General features: G+C 43.1%; 1 protein-coding gene across 2 annotated transcripts in view; it reads left to right on the forward strand.

Moving 5' to 3' along the window:
* GPSM1 (G protein signaling modulator 1) overlaps positions 1 to 19,495 on the forward strand; it is a 314,757-nt gene that overhangs the window by 16,846 nt on the left and 278,416 nt on the right. The window contains exon 2 of one of the 2 annotated variants that reach the window (XM_069748155.1): positions 14,759 to 14,838. The exons of the other annotated variant lie outside the window; for it this stretch is intronic. The gene's annotated coding sequence lies outside the window, so the exon portion shown is untranslated. The remainder of the gene's footprint in view (positions 1 to 14,758; positions 14,839 to 19,495) is intronic. 2 annotated transcript variants of the gene reach the window in all.

Consider the following 19,495-nt stretch of genomic DNA (forward strand, 5'->3'; position numbering starts at 1 on the left):
AATCATGAACATTGACCTTAACTGAGGCACGTGAGGCCTGCATTTCTTTGGATATCGTTGTGGGGTCTTTTGTGACCTCTTGGATGAGATGTCGCTTCACTCTTGGAGTAACTTTGGATTGCCTACCTCTCCTGGGAAGGTTCACCACTGTTCCATGTTTTTGCCATTTGCGGATAATTGCTCTCACTGTGGTTCACTGGAGTCCAAAAGCTTGAGAAATGGCATTATGACCTTTTCCAGACTGATGGATCTCAATTACTTTGTTTCTCATTTGTTCCAGAATTTCTTTGGGTCACGGCATGATGTCTAGCTTTTGAGAATTTTTGGTCCACTTCACATTGTCAGACAGGTCTTATTAAAGTGATTTTTGATTGAGAACAGGTGTGGCAGTAATCAGGCCTGGGTATGGCTGGGGAATTTGAACTCCGCTTCCCAAAGATGTGATAATTCACCTGGGGTAGCTGAGACCCCAGAGGACACGCTTCATGTGTGACACGCAGTCATGTGATCACTAGGGTTGAGCGACCTTGACTTTTTTAGGGTCGAGCCGGGTTTCGCGAAACCCGACTATCTCAAAAGTCGAGTCGAGTGAAATCGGCCGATTATGGCGAAAAGTCTCTCTCCTCTCCCTCTCCCTCTCCCTCTCCCTCTCCCTCTCCCTCTCCCTCTCTCTCTCTCTCTCTCTCTCTCTCTCTCTCTCTCTCTCTCTCTCTCTCTCTCTCTCTGAACTGAAAAGCTGGTGTTACACAGTGCAAATCGCTACAGCGCACAAGCGACAACATGGCGATAGGCGTCCACGCCCCTAAGACCTATGTCATCACTCTGCCCATGCCCCTTCATTGGCTGAAAAAAATGGCGCCAAGCGCGTCATACGAAACGCGACTTTGGCGCGAAAGTCGCGTACCGCATGGCCGACCCCACACAGGGATCGGGTCGGGTTTCATGAAACCCGACTTTGCCAAAAGTCGGCGACTTTTGAAAATGAACGATCCGTTTCGCTCAACCCTAGTGATCACTGTTCACAATTTTACCCCATTGATTTTTTTCCAAATTTTCGTTAGCCCAGAAGTCCTACAATTGATCGCCCACCAAACAAACTTATATACCTGTCAATATATCTCCCAAAAATCCACTGCCTTTCATTCCTCATTCCTGTTCCTGCATCCCCACAAAATCCCTGAAATAAAGAATTGGGGGGGCCTTACTCTGAATGTGGGATTGGTAAAAAAAAAAAAAAATAAATACACTCCACTCCTACTAGGCAACCATAGCTGCCCACAACACCCCTGTATTTGCAGCCATCATGTCCCGAGTCCGTTATGAAGCCCTAATGAGATTCCTACATGCCCACCCCAAAAAAACTGACCCCAACTATGATTAGTTAAACAAATTGAGACCCCTTGTCATAGTCTGTATGGAAGTTCTTGTTTAGTGCTCCAGGGGTTAATGCTGTTGGCCTCTTACTGGGTGTGGGAGGGCTTTAAATAGCCTCTTTTGGGCTCTGTCCATTGTCCGTGATACTTTTGACCCCGGCTGAGTTCCTGATCCCCGTGTATCTGTGGATACTGTCTGCCTTTGTATGATTGCTTGTGTATGACCCGGTTCATTCCTGTTTCTGAGTTTGCTACCTGAATCTGTATTTTCTTAGTCTTTCTGTTTCGACCTCTGCTTGTCCCTAACCTTCCGCTTTTTTTCTCCCACCTGATACTTCGCTGCTATCTTTGGCTTTCTGACCCTGGATTGTTACTGACCACGTCTCTGTCTGTCTCCTTCTGTACCTTGTCATCTCCTGGTTGACCCATGCCTGTCTGATATCCCCCTGGGCTTCCCTAGCCCGAGCTCCGGTCCCCGGAGCCCTGATGCTGGTCTCCGCCCCCTAACACTCCTCTTGCAGTCACGTGCTTCAGATGCTTCTTACCTGAAGCACGCTTCACCACCGCGGCCGCCTCGTTCCTCTGGAATCTTTGGGCACTGTTTGCCCAACTCAGGACATGCGCACTGACTCAGTAAGCAAGTGCAGTGCGTTGTCCTTGACACCCCTGGTTTCCCTCCTACAAAATTAATTTCTAAATTCCTATACCCCAGAGCAAAATGTGGCAGTCGACGAGTCTGACGTCTGTCACTCAGCCAATTTGTCCCCTACAAGCGAGCCAAATACGGCATCAAACTGTATAAAACATGTAAGAGCTCATCAGGGTACACTTCCACCTTCCTAATTTATGAAGGTAGGGACTGCCAAATTAACCCCCCAAACCGCCCCCAGACAACTGGCATCCCAGACAAAATTATCTAGCTAATGACGTCCTTTCTCCATCAAGGGTACCACATGTATACTGACAACTACTACACGAGCATCCCCCTATGCAAATCCCTCCACGCTGCAAATACAGGGGCCTGAGGGACAGTTAGGAAAAGCCGAGTGGGGTTTCCGTCACATTTGGTGTCCAGACGTTTGGAGAAGGGGGCGTCATTCTCCTTCGCAATTGACCAACTTCTTGCAGTGAAGATAGGAGGGATGTCTGCCTGCTGACCACACCACATGCGGACACCACTGTGACGGTCAGAGACGGGTGCCACCAGGGACAAATGGAAACTAATCTGTATCACAGATTCTAACAAATTTATGGGTGGCGTTGATCTGTCAGACCAGGTTCAACAACCATAGCTGGTGAATCGGAAGACCAGGGCCTGGTACAAAAAAGTGGCAATCTACCCCATCCAAATTGCTACATACAAAAGTTTTGTCTTGTACAAAAAATCCCAAGAACCGCTCACTTTCCTCCAGTCCCAGGAACAAATTGTTGAGCATCTCATATTTGAGTCAAGGACACGGGGGAAGCCTTCGAGTCTGAGGATGTCCGGAGACTTGCAGAGCGCCATTTTCCTTGCCCTGTCCCTGTCACTCCTGTTATGAACTGGTGATTCAGAACCACAATGGACCTGGTGGTTAAGAGCACACAAAGTGACCTGATAGCTACTAATAACATAGGACGAGCTCTGAGACGTGGGAACTCTGCTGACCGCAATCCCTAATCCTATCATACCACACTAGAGGTAGCCGTGGAGCGCTCCTGACCAGACCTAGGCGCCTCGGGCACAGCCTGAGAAACTAGCTAGCCCTGAAGATAGAAAAATAAGCCTACCTTGCCTCAGAGAAATTCCCCAAAGGAAAAGGCAGCCCCCCACATATAATGACAGTGAGTAAAGATGAAAATACAAACACAGAGATGAAATAGATTTTAGCAAAGTGAGGCCCGACTTACTGAATAGACCGAGGATAGGAAAGATAGCTTTGCGGTCAGCACAAAAACCTACAAACCACGCAGAGGGCGCAAAAAGACCCTCCGCACCGACTAACGGTACGGAGGTGCTCCCTCTGCGTCTCAGAGCTTCCAGCAAGCAAGAAAAACCAATATAGCAAGCTGGACAGAAAATATAGCAAACAAAAGTAACACAAGCAAAACTTAGCTTATGCGGGGCAGACAGGCCACAAGAACGATCCAGGAGAGAGCAAGACCAATACTGGAACATTGACTGGAGGCCAGGAACAAAGAACTAGGTGGAGTTAAATAGAGCAGCACCTAACGACTTAACCTCGTCACCTAACGACTTAACCTCGTCACCTAACGACTTAACCTCGTCACCTGAGGAAGGAAACTCAGAAGCCGCAGCCCCACTCACATCCACCAGAGGAAGCTCATAGACAGAACCAGCCGAAGTACCACTCATGACCACAGGAGGGAGCTTGACCACAGAATTCACAACACACTCCCACCCAAAAGTATCCCCAAAAAGGATGCCAGGTTTGTAGGAAGCATGGTAGACGGAGTGATTCCCTGTACTATTGCCCCACAAGCCCATCCCAACCAGGCCTTTGTATCTCCCCCAGTTTTGAGACCTACCACACATCTTACAATTATTAGTTTGTTTTTTTCTTTCAATAATTTATATTTTCTGCTTAGTGGGCCCCAGTAGAGTAATTTTTATGGAACCAGTAGTGAAGAGAATATTTTCATCAGTAAATCCCATTTTACCCCATTTCACAATTCCAGGGCTTGATCAATCACATACCAAACTAGTACTCCAACAAATTTTAACCCACTTCTGTACACTCCCGAGTGTGGACCCCACAAATGTTCTTGAAAAGTCAGGTCATCTGAAAATAATTTCTGGGACTTGAATACTCACAAACATTTTCGACCATTTATCTAACTTTGACTGTTTTACGACTATGTCTTGCTGCACAAAACTTTTGCTTTCATTTATATTATTTATATTTATGTTGGTGATACGGGCATGATCATTTTATTAGAGGATCTCTAATAATGAGGAAGTTCCATACTTATACACTATGGGCTTTACCATATGGTTTTTCTTGCCAAACCTCTTGTACCAGATAATACTTTGCGGATTCTGTAGAGAACTGGTTGTTTTGTGCATATGGTGGTTCCTACCTTGGCATGTGGGAACTTGCTATGGTGTACCACGTCTATTGGCACATTTGTCTCTCATATAGTGATTGATGGAGCTAAACGGACATTGTATGACCAGTCTCTGAAAGTGTCTGCCATTCTAGCCCTGCTTGTGATCTTTCATGTTTGGAACAAACTCCGCTTTGCCACACAGTTGGCTGCATTTATCTGTACATTTTGCCCTTCATTACAACAGTTTATTCTTCCTGCGGCCATATACTCAAATGCGGGGCAACTGTTTAGTTAGCAAGACCAAGTTTTATAATCAGCCAATGTGTTTTTAGGAGCATGAGTAATTATTCCAGGAAGGATTTTCTTGTTTGCTCAATGTCTCTGTAAGCTTAGAGTGGGTCCTGGAACTTGTTCAATTTTACCCTAAAGCCCAAATGGTGTGCCATCTATTATTATAGGCAAAGCTGTGTGTTCAGAATTCACATTGGTGCCATATTGGATATACAGTTGTGCTCAAGTGTTTGCATACCCCTGCAGAATTTTTGCTTTCTTGGCCTTTTTTCAGAGAATATGAATGATTATTATTATTATTATTTATTATTATTATTATACATTTTTATAGCGCCATTTATTCCATGGCGCTTTACATGTGAATACGAGTCAAATATAGACAAATACATTAAACATGAGCAGATAACAGGCACACGGGTACATAAGGAGGGAGGACCCTGCCCGCGAGGGCTCACAGTCTGCAGGGGATGGGTGATGAAACACTAGGAGAGGGTAGGGCAGGTTGCGCGGCGGTTCTGTAACCATGGTACTCTAAACTCATGGAAAACTGCTGCGAATCCACAGCGGCCAATCCGCTGCAGATCCGCAGCAAAATCTGCAACGTGTGAACATAGCCTCAGTGTAAGGGCCTTCCTCCACATCTCATCATCCACTGCCACTAGATCACCAGGGTTAACGTGTTCCGTGCTGCTACAGCCAGTCAATTTTTTGGCAAGGGTGTCTATGATCCCCATAAAAATTGTGTTTAAAAATGTACCCCCATGGTGAAATGGTTGTCAGCCCATACACTTAGTGTATGGGTATTACGAGTCTAGGAGACCCATTCCTTTGTAATGGGACTTTTTTTTTTTCTATGAGGCCCTCCTCCATGTTTCTTCCAAAGGGGATTGGGGTGCGTGCAAATTTGGGTCAAGGCGGCTCTTGCATTCAATGCATAAGAAAACAGTATGGCAGGACCAACTGAATAATGTGAAGTGGGCTTTCCTGTGGCCATCCAGTACCTGGGTGCATAGACTTATTGGGATGCATATGACTTGAAAGCAGGGCAGGCCTTGCTTTCAATTCAACATTTTTTAAGGAAGCCCTCCTGTACCTCTCGTGAAAGGGGTATTGGGGTGCGTTGTAATTCTTGGCAGCCCAGTCACTCACTTCATAGGCAAAACCTTTTTCTCCACTCATGGTTAGTGGTTGGGTGAAGCCATTTATTGTCAAACTACTGTTTTTTCTCTTTTTAAATCTTAATGGCAACCAAAAACATCCAAATGACCCTGATCAAAAGTTCACATACCCCATTTCTTAATACCGTGTATTGTCCCCTCTAACATCAATGACAGCTTGAAGTCTTTTGTGGTAGTTGTGGATGAGGTTCTTTATTTTCACAGATGGTAAAGCTGCCCACTCTTCTTGGCAAGAAGCCTCCAGTTCCTGTAAATTTCTGGGCTGTCTAGTATGAACTGTGTGCTTGAGATCTCCCCAGAGTGGCTCAATGATATAGAGGTCAGGAGACTGAGATGTCCTCTCCAGAACCTTCACTTTGCTCTGACCGTGGTCAGAATTGTAAAAATTGGCTTGGTCATTAAGTACCAAATTGGCCCTGTCACTAAGGGGTTAATAATAAAGACCTTCATTTAAAAACTGCATTTTGTGTTCACTTGTGTCATCTTTGTCTAACATTTAAATGTTGTTTGGTGACATGAAACTTTTAAGTGTGACAAACATGCAAAAGACTAGGAAATCAGGAAGGGGGCAAACACTTTCACAAAACTGTATATGTATTTATAGACAAATTTCCTGCAGGAGAGAATTCTCTGTCCCCCTTTGGCTGCTTTATTAAAGAGGTGGGCCTGCTTGATATCTGGAGAGAGAAGTTTCCTAATGCAAAGGTTTACTCATGTGCCTCATCGACATATCAATCCCTCTCAAACATTGATTTGGTGTTATGTAATCCTTCTACGATCTCGGAGATTGTTAATATAGAATGCTCTCCCAGGTTGTTATCGGATCACTCTCCCCTACAGTTTCAGCTACAGGTGGATCTGATGAGGGCTAGTTTCACTCAAGGGTGCAGGCTTAATCCATTTTGGCTTAAAATTATTGACTGTAACAATGTCAGGGGACAGCTATCGGATTTTTTTTTTCCACTAATTTGGGCTCGGCACACATAAGCTTGTAATTGGATGCAATGAAGGCCTTCTTGAGGGGCGTGATAATAAGAGAAATAAAGTCGGTTAAGGATAGCTCACAAAAGAGAGGGATAGACTTGAAAAACAGAGTTTGGGATACTGAATTGTTGTTTATTCATAATAGCCCTGAAAAGTTATCACGGTGGAAGGAACCGCAAAAACTGCTTTGAGCATTCCAAATAGAGCAGGACAATAATAAACATATGTTTATAAAACAGTAATTCTATGACAAGGGAGGGACCATGGGTCAGTTACTTGCAAAGATGGCTGAGGCCCAAAAAGAAAATGCTTTTATATATTACAAAGAAAGAAGAAAATATGGCACTCACCAGCTTGTGCTGCGATAAAGAAGTCCTTTTTTGCACCATAGCGTGGACTGAGGACATCATAACAGCTGCAGGTATATGCGAGGGTGCAAGGTAACCGAGGACCTCGCCACATTTTCTTCTTTCTTTGTATATGATGCTCTTGGACTGCTAATCAATAGCAAAGAAGAAAAAAAGCCAGCTCACCGAGTAGCCACCGCAGGAGCACGGAACCCAACGCTGATCCACGCGGTCATCTCATGAAGAAAAGAAAAAATCGTTCCAGCTCCAAATAGTAAAATCCAAATTCCAACTTTATTAAGCCAATATAAAAACAACGGTGGACATATGCTCTACATGTGCATATCAGGACACGAGCGACGCGTTTCGATCCTGCACAGAGCTTTATCAAAGCTCCGTGCAGGATCGAAACGCGTCGCTCGTGTCCTGATATGCACATGTAGAGCATATGTCCACCGTTGTTTTTATATTCACTGCTAATCAATGTTGAGCACCACAAAGCCAATGCAAGATACCACCTGATATTGTACGGGGAACTTTTGCTGCTGCAGCCACAGAAAACTGCAGGTGTAACCTAGTGCCATTCTACTTTTCTCTATGAAATTTATCATTGGCTTTTATATATTAATTGAAGGATGTAGCGGTCAATATGGTCATCAGGATCCCAGAAATACTAAAGATCTTGCGTTGCTTCTATTCTAATCTATATTTGTCTAAGGTCAATTACTCGCAAGATGATTTGTCGGATTACCTCTTGGGGAAAACTCTCCCTTGTCTGGTGGATAAAGATGGCTTTTTTTTTTTTTTTTGTTCTACATCCAATTTCCTTGGAAGAAGTTAGACTGTAGGGAAAATGGCTAATGATAACCCCCCTGGATCGATGGCCTTCCACTAGAAATCTATAGACATTTTGAGGACGAAAAATTACTGAGCTACCTGAAAATGATTAATAATGCATTTTTATCAGGACTGTTACCAAATTCGTTACATAAGGCGATAACGGTTATTCTGCCCAAGGATGTAAAAAAAAAATAGTTCTGTAAGAGTCATGTAGTTCTCTATCTCATTGCTGATGACAGATGTTAAGATAATGGCTAAAATTCCAGCCTCCCGACTGAGTACGGTTATTGAATCAGTAATTCATCCAGATCAGGCTGGCTTTATGCCCTGTAAGTAAACTGCTACAAACCTACGTAGACTTTTAATTTGCAGGCGCCACAGGTGGATTCTAGTCGGAAGGACGTCTTATCCTTAGGTGCCACCAAAGTATTTGAAAGTGTCAAATGGGGTTGTATTTGGGCAGTGTTTAAAAAAAGAGCAAAAAAGGATATGGCCCTAACTTTCTTAAATGGGTTATGCTGATGTATAAGCACCAACTGCTAAAATAAGAGGAAATGGATATGTTTCTGGAAACCTGGAGCTTCAGAGGGGAAGACAGGGCTGTCGAATGTCACCCTTCCTTTTTGAACCGTTACTTATTAGACAACCTAATGGGATAGAGAGTTTTAAATATGTAAATTCTGACGAAAAAATTGCTTTGCATGCAAACGATCTCTTATTTGTCAATTATATAAATATTTTGCTTCCAATTATAATGGGACTTACGTTGAGATTTGGGGTCTTGGGATTGACCATAAATTTTGCAAAGTCTGCTCTGCTTCCCTTGGACGATAAAAAAACATCTGAAGACTATGAAGTTCTTTCATGGTCCCAGCAGTCTCCCCATTTAAATATCTTTGCATATATATATTTCAAGAGAGGCAAAAGATTATATCCCTCTAAACCTGAGTCCATTGGCAAGTTCCAGAAATAAAGTTGAAGCATGGGGGAAATTGCCGCTTTCAGCCTTGAGAAGGACGAATCCTGTCAAAATTTGCATTCTTTATGTACTCCATAATTCTCTCTTTTGGATTCCCAAATATTGGGTATGCATAACATTTTTAAGAACTTGATTTGGAAAAGGGGTATAGCCGGGATGAAGTTGGAGAAGCTACAGTTGCCCAGAAATATGGGTGATTTGGCCTTGCCACATACTTGGGGTTAATTTCTAGCCCGTCCATTTCAACATTTTAAAAGATGGGCTTTGAAGGGAGTGCAGGGGGTAGGTGTCCAAGTGCATTTCTTTAGGGGGAGGTAATATAGTAGAACTACTAGAGTCATGCAGGCTTAATTCCCAACTTTAAATCTTGCCCATAGAATTTGGTGGGCATGTAAGAAATGGTTGGGAATGGGAGAAAATTCCAAGTTCAACCCTATCTGGAATAATCCCTGTTTGAGGGATTTGCAACATTTGGAAGATTTTGGAAATTGAAAAGGAGAGGATTAGGATACTTAAAACAATTATGAAAGGAGTGTTATTTTTTGGGCATTTAAACAGACTTTTAATTTGCGTAACTCTGATTTCTTCAAGTATCTACAATTACAGCACGCCATTAGAGGTAAGAAGTTTATCTCCGATCTGTCCATCACCTTGAATAGGGTGTTGGATACTGTGGTAAATGCAAAAAATACTAAAGGTCTTATATCTTTCATGTATAACTTGTTACTAAAAATTATGGGAGACCCTATGGCTGTAGTTAAATCCAGGTGGGGGAGGATATGGGAAAAAATTTATTCAGAGGAGTGTGATGATATTTTAGAGTCACCAGGAAAAGTATCAATAAATACAGCTCAAAAAAGATCCAAAATATTTCTCATACACAGAGGGTCTCAGAACAGGTGATTGCTGCCCACGCTGTAGGGAAGATTGTGCACGCTTGCTCCATATGTTCTGGTCCTGCTCTCACGTAGTTGGGCTGTGGGAGGAGGTGGTAGATTACAGTAATTCTCAAGATCTTTACAATTCAAATATCTCTTCGCCCAACATACACACTTTACGGCTACGTGGGCGACATTGGAAAAAAAAAGAGCGACCATGCTTTAGTACAGCAGGACCATTTTTAGTGTTTAAAAACAAATAATGCAAGTTAGCAGGGAGGATCATAAATTGAATGCAAGGAGAAAAAAAATAATTAACTGAGGTAAACGAAAAATTCCACAAGATTCCATCATTCCGTATGATTTTAGTAGATTTCCCATGTCTCCAGACTACAGACTACAAAGAAGTCCGGTGTAGTCTGACCTTTCAGTGATGCTTCCTAATGTCTCCTAAGTCCTACTAACCTACTTGTAGGATCAGTTTGGTGTATAGCCTGTCACTACGGAAAGACATGCAACTGCCCAAGAGCTGGGGACACAAAACCGTAGAGTAATTTTTTTTTAAGGAAAATAAATATTTGCATAGTTGTTTCATTTGAGATACAATAGCAAAATCTGGTTATAAAGATGGACAAAGGCCCTAACTTTATGGCAACTGCAGTTTACATGTATTAAAGAGCTGTCGACAGCCCTACGATCACTTTTACATCCCCTGCCTCCATAGCGGAGATAGAAATTATATATATATTACAGTCATGGCCAAAAGTATTAACACCCCTGCAATTCTGTCAGATAATACTCAATTTCTTCCTGAAAATGATTGCAAACAAATTATTTGGTATTATCTTCATTTAATTTGTCTTAAATGAAAAAAGCACAAAAAAAATTGTCCTAAAGCCAAATTGGATATAATTCCACACCAAACATAAAAAAGGGGGTGGACAAAAGTATTGACACTGTTTCAAAAATCATGTGCTGCTTCTCTAATTTGTGTAATTAACAGCACCTGTAACTTACCTGTGGCACCTAACAGGTTTTGGCAATAACTAAATCACACTTGCAGCCAGTTGACATGGATTAAAGTTGACTCAACCTCTGTCCTGTGTCCTTGTGTGTACCACATTGAGCATGGAGAAAAGAAATAAGACCAAAGAACTGTCTGAGGACTTGAGAAACCAAATTGTGAGGAAGCATGAGCAATCTCAAGGCTAAAAGTCCATCTCCAAAGACCTGAATGTTCCTGTGTCTACCGTGCGCAGTGTAATCAAGAAGTTTAGAGCCCATGGCACTGTGGCTAACCTCCCTAGATGTGGACGGAAAAGAAAAATTGACAAGAGATTTCAACGCAATATTGTGCGGATGTTGGATAAAGAACCTTGACTAACATCTAAACAAGTTCAAGCTGCCCTGCAGTCTGAGGGTACAACAGTGTCAACCCGTACTATCCGTCGGCGTCTGAATGAAAAGGGACTGTATGGTAGGAGACACAGGAAGACCCCACTTCTTACTCCGAAACATAAAAAAGCCAGGCTGGAGTTTGCCAAAACTTACCTGAAAAAGCCTAAAACGTTTTGGAAGAATGTTCTCTGGTCAGGTGAGACAAAAGTAGAGCTTTTTGGGCAAAGGCATCAACATAGAGTTTACAGGAGAAAAAAAGAGGCATTCCAAGAAAAGAACACGGTTCCTACAGTCAAACATGGCGGAGGTTCCCTGATGTTTTGGGGTTGCTTTGCTGCCTGTGGCACTGGACTGCTTGACCGTGTGCATGGCATTATGAAGTCTGAAGACTACCAACAAATTTTGCAGCATAATGTAGGGCCCAGTGTGAGAAAGCTGGGTCTCCCTCAGTGGTCATGGGTCTTCCAGCAGGACAATGACCCAAAATACACTTCAAAAAGCACTAGAAAATGGTTTGAGAGAAAGCACTGGAGACTTCTACGGTGGCCAGCAATGAGTCCAGACCTGAATCCCATAGAACACCTGTGGAGAGATCTAAAAATGGCAGTTTGGAGAAGGCACCCTTCAAATATCAGGGACCTGGAGCAGTTTGCCAAAGAAGAATGGTCTAAAATTCCAGCAGAGCATTGTAAGAAACTCATTGATGGTTACCGGAAGTGGTTGGTCGCAGTTATTTTGGCTAAAGGTTGTGCAATCAAGTATTAGGCTGAGGGTGCCAATACTTTTGTTTGGCCCATTTTTGGAGTTTTGTGTGAAATGATCAATGTTTTGCTTTTTGCTTCATTCTCTTTTGTGTTTTTTCATTTAAGACAAATTAAATGAAGATAATAATACCAAAGAATTTGTGTTTGCAATCATTTTCAGTAAGAAACTGAGTATTATCTGACAGAATTGCAGGGGTGTCAATACTTTTGGCCATGACTGTGTATATATGTGTGTAATAAAAAAATAAATAAATATATATATATATATATATATATATATATATATATATATATATATATATATATATATATATATATATATATATATATATTCTAATATTGGCTGATCTAGTCTGAGAAAGTTCCTTCCAAAGCTATCGGTCTGGGCATAAAACTCTAGACAGCAAGCATCGCTGTGATATGTGGAATTGGTAATATGGCACCGGCCAAACATTTGTCAGGAAGCCGCACATTCATAAACATTACCATTTATATAATGTTTATTCAGTAAGATGTTGATCCATCAATTGGTGAGATGCTGCATAAAAAATGGTGACATCGGTAATACGGGGGACAAGACTTGTTGAATCACATCCCTGTGTCATGTACAGTGGAAAAAGCCTTCGTTCCTCCACCTAGCAGCTCCGAAGAATGGCCACCATCTTCCTAGAGAAATCCTGGGGTTGAATTTCTGATGGCATCATGCTGACTTGAGATTGAAGGTCACCAGGGATCACGACTCATTTTTTTTCTGTGACTTCCCCTACATGTCCGCACTTTCCGGTCTGCTTTCGACCATCTGCAAGCCTCTTCACGTGAACCAAAAGGCACATAGCCCCTGGAAAGCATAGTCTGTACACAGACCATAAAGTGCAAATGTATGAAGCCGGCCTAAAACGGAGCTCCATAGCATAGAATAAGTACTAAAGTTTGTTTCCTAGACTTTTAATATTGATGGCTTATCCTTGGAGTAGGCTTTCTATATCAGATCTGGTCCCACTTCCCACATCTAATTGAAGGGGCCATGACTAGAATGGAGCAAAAAGATTCACAGGACCCAGGTCCAGCAGCCAGAATACTGGCTGCTGGACGAGAACCCTCCGAACTTCCTCCTACCTTCCAGTATGCTTCTGGTCTCGGCTGATTTTGTAGGTTTGCTGCAATATCTTTGTCATTTCAGCATGACATCCCGCCTGGCCTAGTAATCAGAAGTAATCAGCATCATGCTGCAAATTTTTTTTTTTTCTTTTGCCGAACTGGTATGAGAAAAAAAAACGCTGATCAGCACTGCCCCATATAATAACATTGGGCCTAATGCTACCTGATAAAATATGGGATGGCACTCGTCCGATGTACACACTCGTGTGAGCGAGCACTAAGGCAAAGTCTGCATCAGACTGGATAGACAAATTCTGGGGCACAGGTTTTTTTTTTTTTTTGGCAAAAGGACCCGTCACTGTTTTTTTTGTAATCTTTTTAAGCCACTGGATGGCTATGTTTGAGGAATTTCAGTGTTATAAATCAGAATCCGCATGAAAGTTGTTACTTAATTGCACTGAAACATAAGGCCTCTTTCACATTTCCGTCTTTCTTTTTCCATCACAATGCATTGTTTTGTGAAAAAAACGGATCCAGCAAATGTTTCTGCTGGATCCATTTTTTTTCTCATAGACTTGTATTAGCGACTGATTGTGACGGATGGCCTTCCGTTTCATCCGTCGTGCAGTGGTTCCGTTGTAAAATCGCTGTCCGTCGGGCGGAGACAACGCACATAGAAACGTTTTTTGTGCACGTCGGAAAATCGCGCAGCGACGGATCATGCACTGTCTGTCATTGGCTATAATGGAAGCCTATGGACGCAGGATCCATCGCTGTGTGTCAAAAGCAGGAATCCAGCGACGTGTTACGTGTTTTGAAACTGAGCGTGCGTGGAAGAATTTCCCATCAGGAAAATTCTCTCGCTCTCTCTCTTTTTACTATTGATGCTGCCTATGCAGCATCAATAGTAAAAAGATATGTTAAAAATAATAAAAAAATAAGCGAGACCGATACGTCATCATCACAGGTCATTGTCTCGCAAGGCATTACTGGGAACGAGAGCTGCCGGCAGCATCGTGAACGCTTTGGGGGACGCCGGAATGTGAGAATATCAAGATTTTTTAAATTATTTTTAACATTATATATCTATTTACTATGTTTTGATAAGTGTGACCAACCTGTCAATCAGTTTTCCAAGCGATGCTACAGATCGCTTGGAAAACGCTATTGATCCGTCAAAAAAATGAATCCAGTGCATCAGTTTTTTTACAATGTACACAGGATCTGTCTTTTCAACATTTTGACTGATTGTGACGGAAGTGTGAAAGAGGCCTTAGTTGTTAAAAATTGTGCTTTGTAAAGTAATGTGAGGGCGCTCTATAGTCACATTATTTTAGAAATGGCGCCACCCTTTTTCATAGGGTGTGGCTTGGTATTGCAGCCCCATTCTTTAGAAGTGACATTAAATGATGACGTATTCAGCCTGCATGGTTGAATATTGTAGACATGGCCTGTACAAGGAGTCGGCTCTAGTCACTGATTGTTATATATACTGCAGCCTGGAAACAAGCATATGCTGAAGAGCCGACCACTTCCAGCACTTACACCCCTTTGTTCTGTTTTATTAAATCTCCAAGGTCGCCCCAGCAACACATGCAGTAAATGACATGGCGTAGCATGCTTAGAAATGCAGCTGTGTGCCGATATGTTTCTGTAGGTAAGTTTACCATTTTTCTAGTTTGTTGGGCCAACCAATGAATCAGGCAGTACTTTGCATTTTATATATATCAATTTAAAACAGGAAACAGTCTTCTGATTCCCTTTGTCTGCTTTGCTACAGATAGGCAGATGGACTCCTCATGCACAGCTGTATTAAGGTACCTTCACACTGAACGATATCGCTAGCGATCCGTGACGTTGCAGCGTCCTGGCTAGCGATATCGTTCAGTTTGACACGCAGCAGCGATCAGGATCCTGCTGTGATGTCGTTGGTCGCTGCAGAAAGTCCAGCACTTTATTTCGTCGCTGGACTCCCTGCAGACATCGCTGAATCGGCGTGTGTGACGCTGATTCAGCGATGTCTTTACTGGTAATCAGGATAAACATCGGGTTACTAAGCGCAGCGCCGCGCTTAGTAAGCCGATGTTTACCCTGGTTACCAGCGTTAAAGTAAAAAAAACAAACACTTCATACTTGCCTTCCGCTGTCTGTCCCCGGCGCTGTGCTTCTCTGCACTGACTGTGAGCACAGCGGCCGGAAAGCACAGCGGTGACGTCTCCGCTCTGCTTTCCGGCTGGCCGGCGCTCACAGCCAGTGCAGGAAGCACAGCGCTGGGGACAGACAGCGGAAGGTAAGTATGAAGTGTTTGTTTTTTTTACTTTAACGCTGGTAACCAGGGTAAACATCGGGTTACTAAGCGCGGCGCTGCACTTAATAACCCGATGTTTATACTGGTTACCGGCATCGTTGGTCGCTGGAGAGCTGTCTGTGTGACAGCTCTCCAGCGACCAAACAGCGACGCTGCAGCGATCCAGATCGTTGTCTGGATCGCTGCAGCGTCGCTCAGTGTGAAGGTACCTTTACCGTATGTTCACACTAAGTTTTTTTTAATTTGGATTATTATTCATCAAAATCCACGAAGGGTACTTTCTGAATAAGCTTCCTGTTAATTTCAGTGGGAAAACCTGCATGTAGTGCTGTTTTGTTTGTTATTTTAACATGTAGAAAAAGCAGCAACATGAGGATTCTTCCAATTTCTTTCAATGGAAAATTCTGAAGTTCCACATAAGAAATACTCTGGATATGACTGGGCTCTCATGTTTTATTTTTTTCCATGGATTTTGAAGTGGCATTTGTTCCAAAATCCACATAAAAACCCACTTCAAATACTTTCTGAATAAGATTTATATTCATATCAGTGGGGAAATACTAGAAATTAATGACTAAATTTGCAGAACCTTGGTCCAGGAGCCCTGTGAAACGCCTGCTGACATCTTCAGCTACTCTTTTCATTAGCCAGCCTGATACAACGTTGTGTGTGTGTGTGTCACACTGCAACTATATAACACATAATAATAATAATAATCTTTATTTTTATATAGCGCTAACATATTCCGCAGCACATGACGTAAGGGGTACACGCGACTCGTGAGCCTTTCTAACCTACGTGTTCAAACTTAGACTTTCAGAAAATTCTCTTTTGCCTAGAAAAATCCCCCTTCCAAATAAGACATGAGACTCCAATTGGATTAAATGGCCACAGCAGCCTTTTATTAAACATTAAATTACAAACAATTCAACAATATTCCCCCAGGAGGGGTGGTCCTCAAAGCCCCGAAATAAATACACTGCAGATATGCAAATTCCACCTTGGCCTCTAGGTTTAGTCTTACCCCCAGCCGCTATGCGCCATCTCGGAGGCAGATTGTCACCAACCCGGCCAAGCCAACACCGATTAACAAGCCCCTTAATGATCCCTTCCACAGGATGATTTACCCCGTCCGCTTGAAATCAACCCAGGGGGAGTCCAGGACCACTAGAGATCCCCCCCCCCCCTCCAATCCACCATTCCCCAATTCCACCAACTTCGAGGACCAAGCCCCACTGCCGTGACAAATTACAGGCCCAAAGATTAAATTTTGTAACCGAAGACCACTGTTACAAACAAAGGGATGGTGGGTGCGAGCTTCACACGCGCTCAAGAGAGGTAGGTGGAATGGTTCCCACAGCAAAATGGCCGACCCCTTGTATAGTGTCCCTATGCTCCACCTCCAAACCCCTCCTACCCCCCTGACTCAACATCCCTTCACCACATATATCCTTCTGTTAACCCCGAACACCTACCCAACATTAAGGCTCATTACATTCGCAATTTACCCCGTCATGTCGGCCTCCCTTGAGGGCCAGCTGTCCCGTACGGCCTCTCTTCGCCTACGTGCCGCAATTATTTTTTTTTTACATTAAGTTTTAGGATGTGGATTTGTATTCAGCCATAAAGCCAATATTTAGACAATGCACAAAGGGTTTTTCTGTGATTTTTACATAGATGGCTTATCCTTAAGTCAGGTCATCTAAATCTAATCGGCTGGAGTTAGTCATCCAGCTCGGTAGGCGGATAGAGCACAACTCCGTTAACCGTATAGTGGCCGTGGCCTGGTACTGCACATCTGCCCCCTATATGAATCAAAAATTCTGGTACATTTAGAATAGTATTTCCCCCTCCCCTCCCCCCGCCTCTCATTTGCTTTAGGGAGATAATATGCACTATGAAATATTTTGAGTGGATGATTCCTGTGGTCTAAAACTTGGTGCATGTGTCATCCGGGCCTGACTGTTTAAGAAACCAATGGGAATAGGATGCACTTCTTTTATACAGTAAAGAGAGCAATTATTGTGGCCTGTCGGATATCATCTGTCATCATCTATGTGGCCCATAGTGATCTACATTCAATGAATGCACTAGGAGCAGAGTATTGAATTCTGGTATGGGCACTAAAATGCACCTAATAGTTTGGAAATCACATCCCCCGACCCTTGGTCTTGATGTAAAATGTAAAGTATTCACACTATTAAGTCCATTGTTTTAGGAAGCTTTGCATGGAGAAGGCATTTTTCTTATTTTAGAAATCCCATGTCCATAATGCATGCATGTGCGCCTTTGGATCACCGGCGAAAACTGACACGCAGCACATCTTTCAAGACCACAGCATGTAAATTTCTCTTGTGAAGACTTTGACTAGGCGCTCCAAAGTCTTAATTTTGTTTTTCTTAAGCCGTTTAGAGGTGGACTTGCTGGTGTATTTTGAATAATTGTCCTGCTGCATAACCCAAATGCTCTTCAACTTAAGGTCACAAACAGATGGCCTGACATTCTCCTTCAGGATTTTTGTTAGACGGCAGAATTCATGTTTTCATTTGCCACAGCAAGACTTCCAGGTCCTGAAGCTGTAAAACCGCCACAGACCATCACACTTCCACCACCATATTTTACTTTTGGTATGATGCTTCTTTTCTAAAATGCTGTGTTAATTCTACCCCAGATGTAATGGCACAGTCACCTTCCAAAAAGATCAACTTTTGTCTCTTTAGTCCACAGAGTATTTTCCCCAAAGTCTTGGGGATCATCAAGATGTTTTCTGGTAAAACTGAGAAAAGCCTTTGTGTTCTTATTGCTCATAAGTGGTTTTCGTCTTGAAACTCTGCCATGCAGGCTATTTTTGCCCAGTCTTATGGTGCAGTCATGAACACTTACCTTAAGTGAGGCCTGCAGCTCTTTGGATGTTGTTGTGGGGTCTTTTATGACATCTTGGATGAGTCATCACTGCGCTCCTGGGGTAGTTTTGGTTGGCCGGCTACTCCTGGGAAGGTTCACCGCTGTTCCATGTTTTCGCCATTTGTGGAGAATGGATCTCACTGTGGTTTGCTGGAGTCCCAAATCTATAGAAATGGCTTTATCACCTTTTCCAGACTGCTAGTGTCATGATTTGACTGGTGAGTGACCTAGGACCAGCGGTACCTTTTCTGGCCCTAACACTAGGGGGCACACTAGCTCACCCTGTTTCCCGGGATACTTCAGATGGCGAAGAAGCCGGGACCTCCGCCCTTGCCTTATCTCCTAGTACAGCCCTTTGTCTGTTCCCTTCCCTGTTGTGAATTCTGCTTTTGGGCTCCCTCCGGTGGCTGTAGATGGTAATGCAGTTGTGCCTGGACTGCAGGATTGGACAGGTGTATCTGCTAATTGCAAAGCTGACTGGGGTATTTAGCTGTGCAGGACTCATTAGTCCCTGCCAGTTGTCAATGTACTATTGCCAGTAATGGTTCTCTCCTGGCCTCTCCTGCCTGCTGCCATTTCAGCTAAAGATAAGTGTCTGATTCTGTTTCTTAGGCTCACAGGCTGTGTGTCTATTTTTTCAGTCCCGTTCTTAGTTTCTATTTTGTTCCAGCTTCGACTGTCCTGTTGTTTTCTCAGTCTGGTTGGATTCGCTGGAGTTGCAGATATACTCTCCACACCTTAAGTTAGGTGGTGGAGTTTTTGTATTTTTCTGCGGTGGATATTTTGTAGATTTTGTACTGACTGCTCAGTATCCTGTACTATACTTTCCTATCTAGGTAGAAGTGGCCTCCTTTGCTAAATCTGTTTTCTGCCTGCGTGTGTCTTTTCCTCTCCTACTCACCGTCATTATTTGTGGGGGGCTGCCTATACTTTGGGGGTCTACTCTGAGGCAAGTCAGTTTTCCTATTTTCCATCTTTAGGGAAATGTAGTCCTCCGGCTGTGTCGAGGTGTCTAGGTCTGATAGGTACACCCCACGGCTACTTCTAGTGTCTGTGATAAGTTCAGGGTTAGCGGTCTGTATAGTTAACACTACTCCAGCGA

This window comes from Ranitomeya imitator, chromosome 2 (assembly GCF_032444005.1).
Source record: "Ranitomeya imitator isolate aRanImi1 chromosome 2, aRanImi1.pri, whole genome shotgun sequence".
Taxonomy (NCBI): Eukaryota; Metazoa; Chordata; class Amphibia; order Anura; family Dendrobatidae; genus Ranitomeya; species Ranitomeya imitator.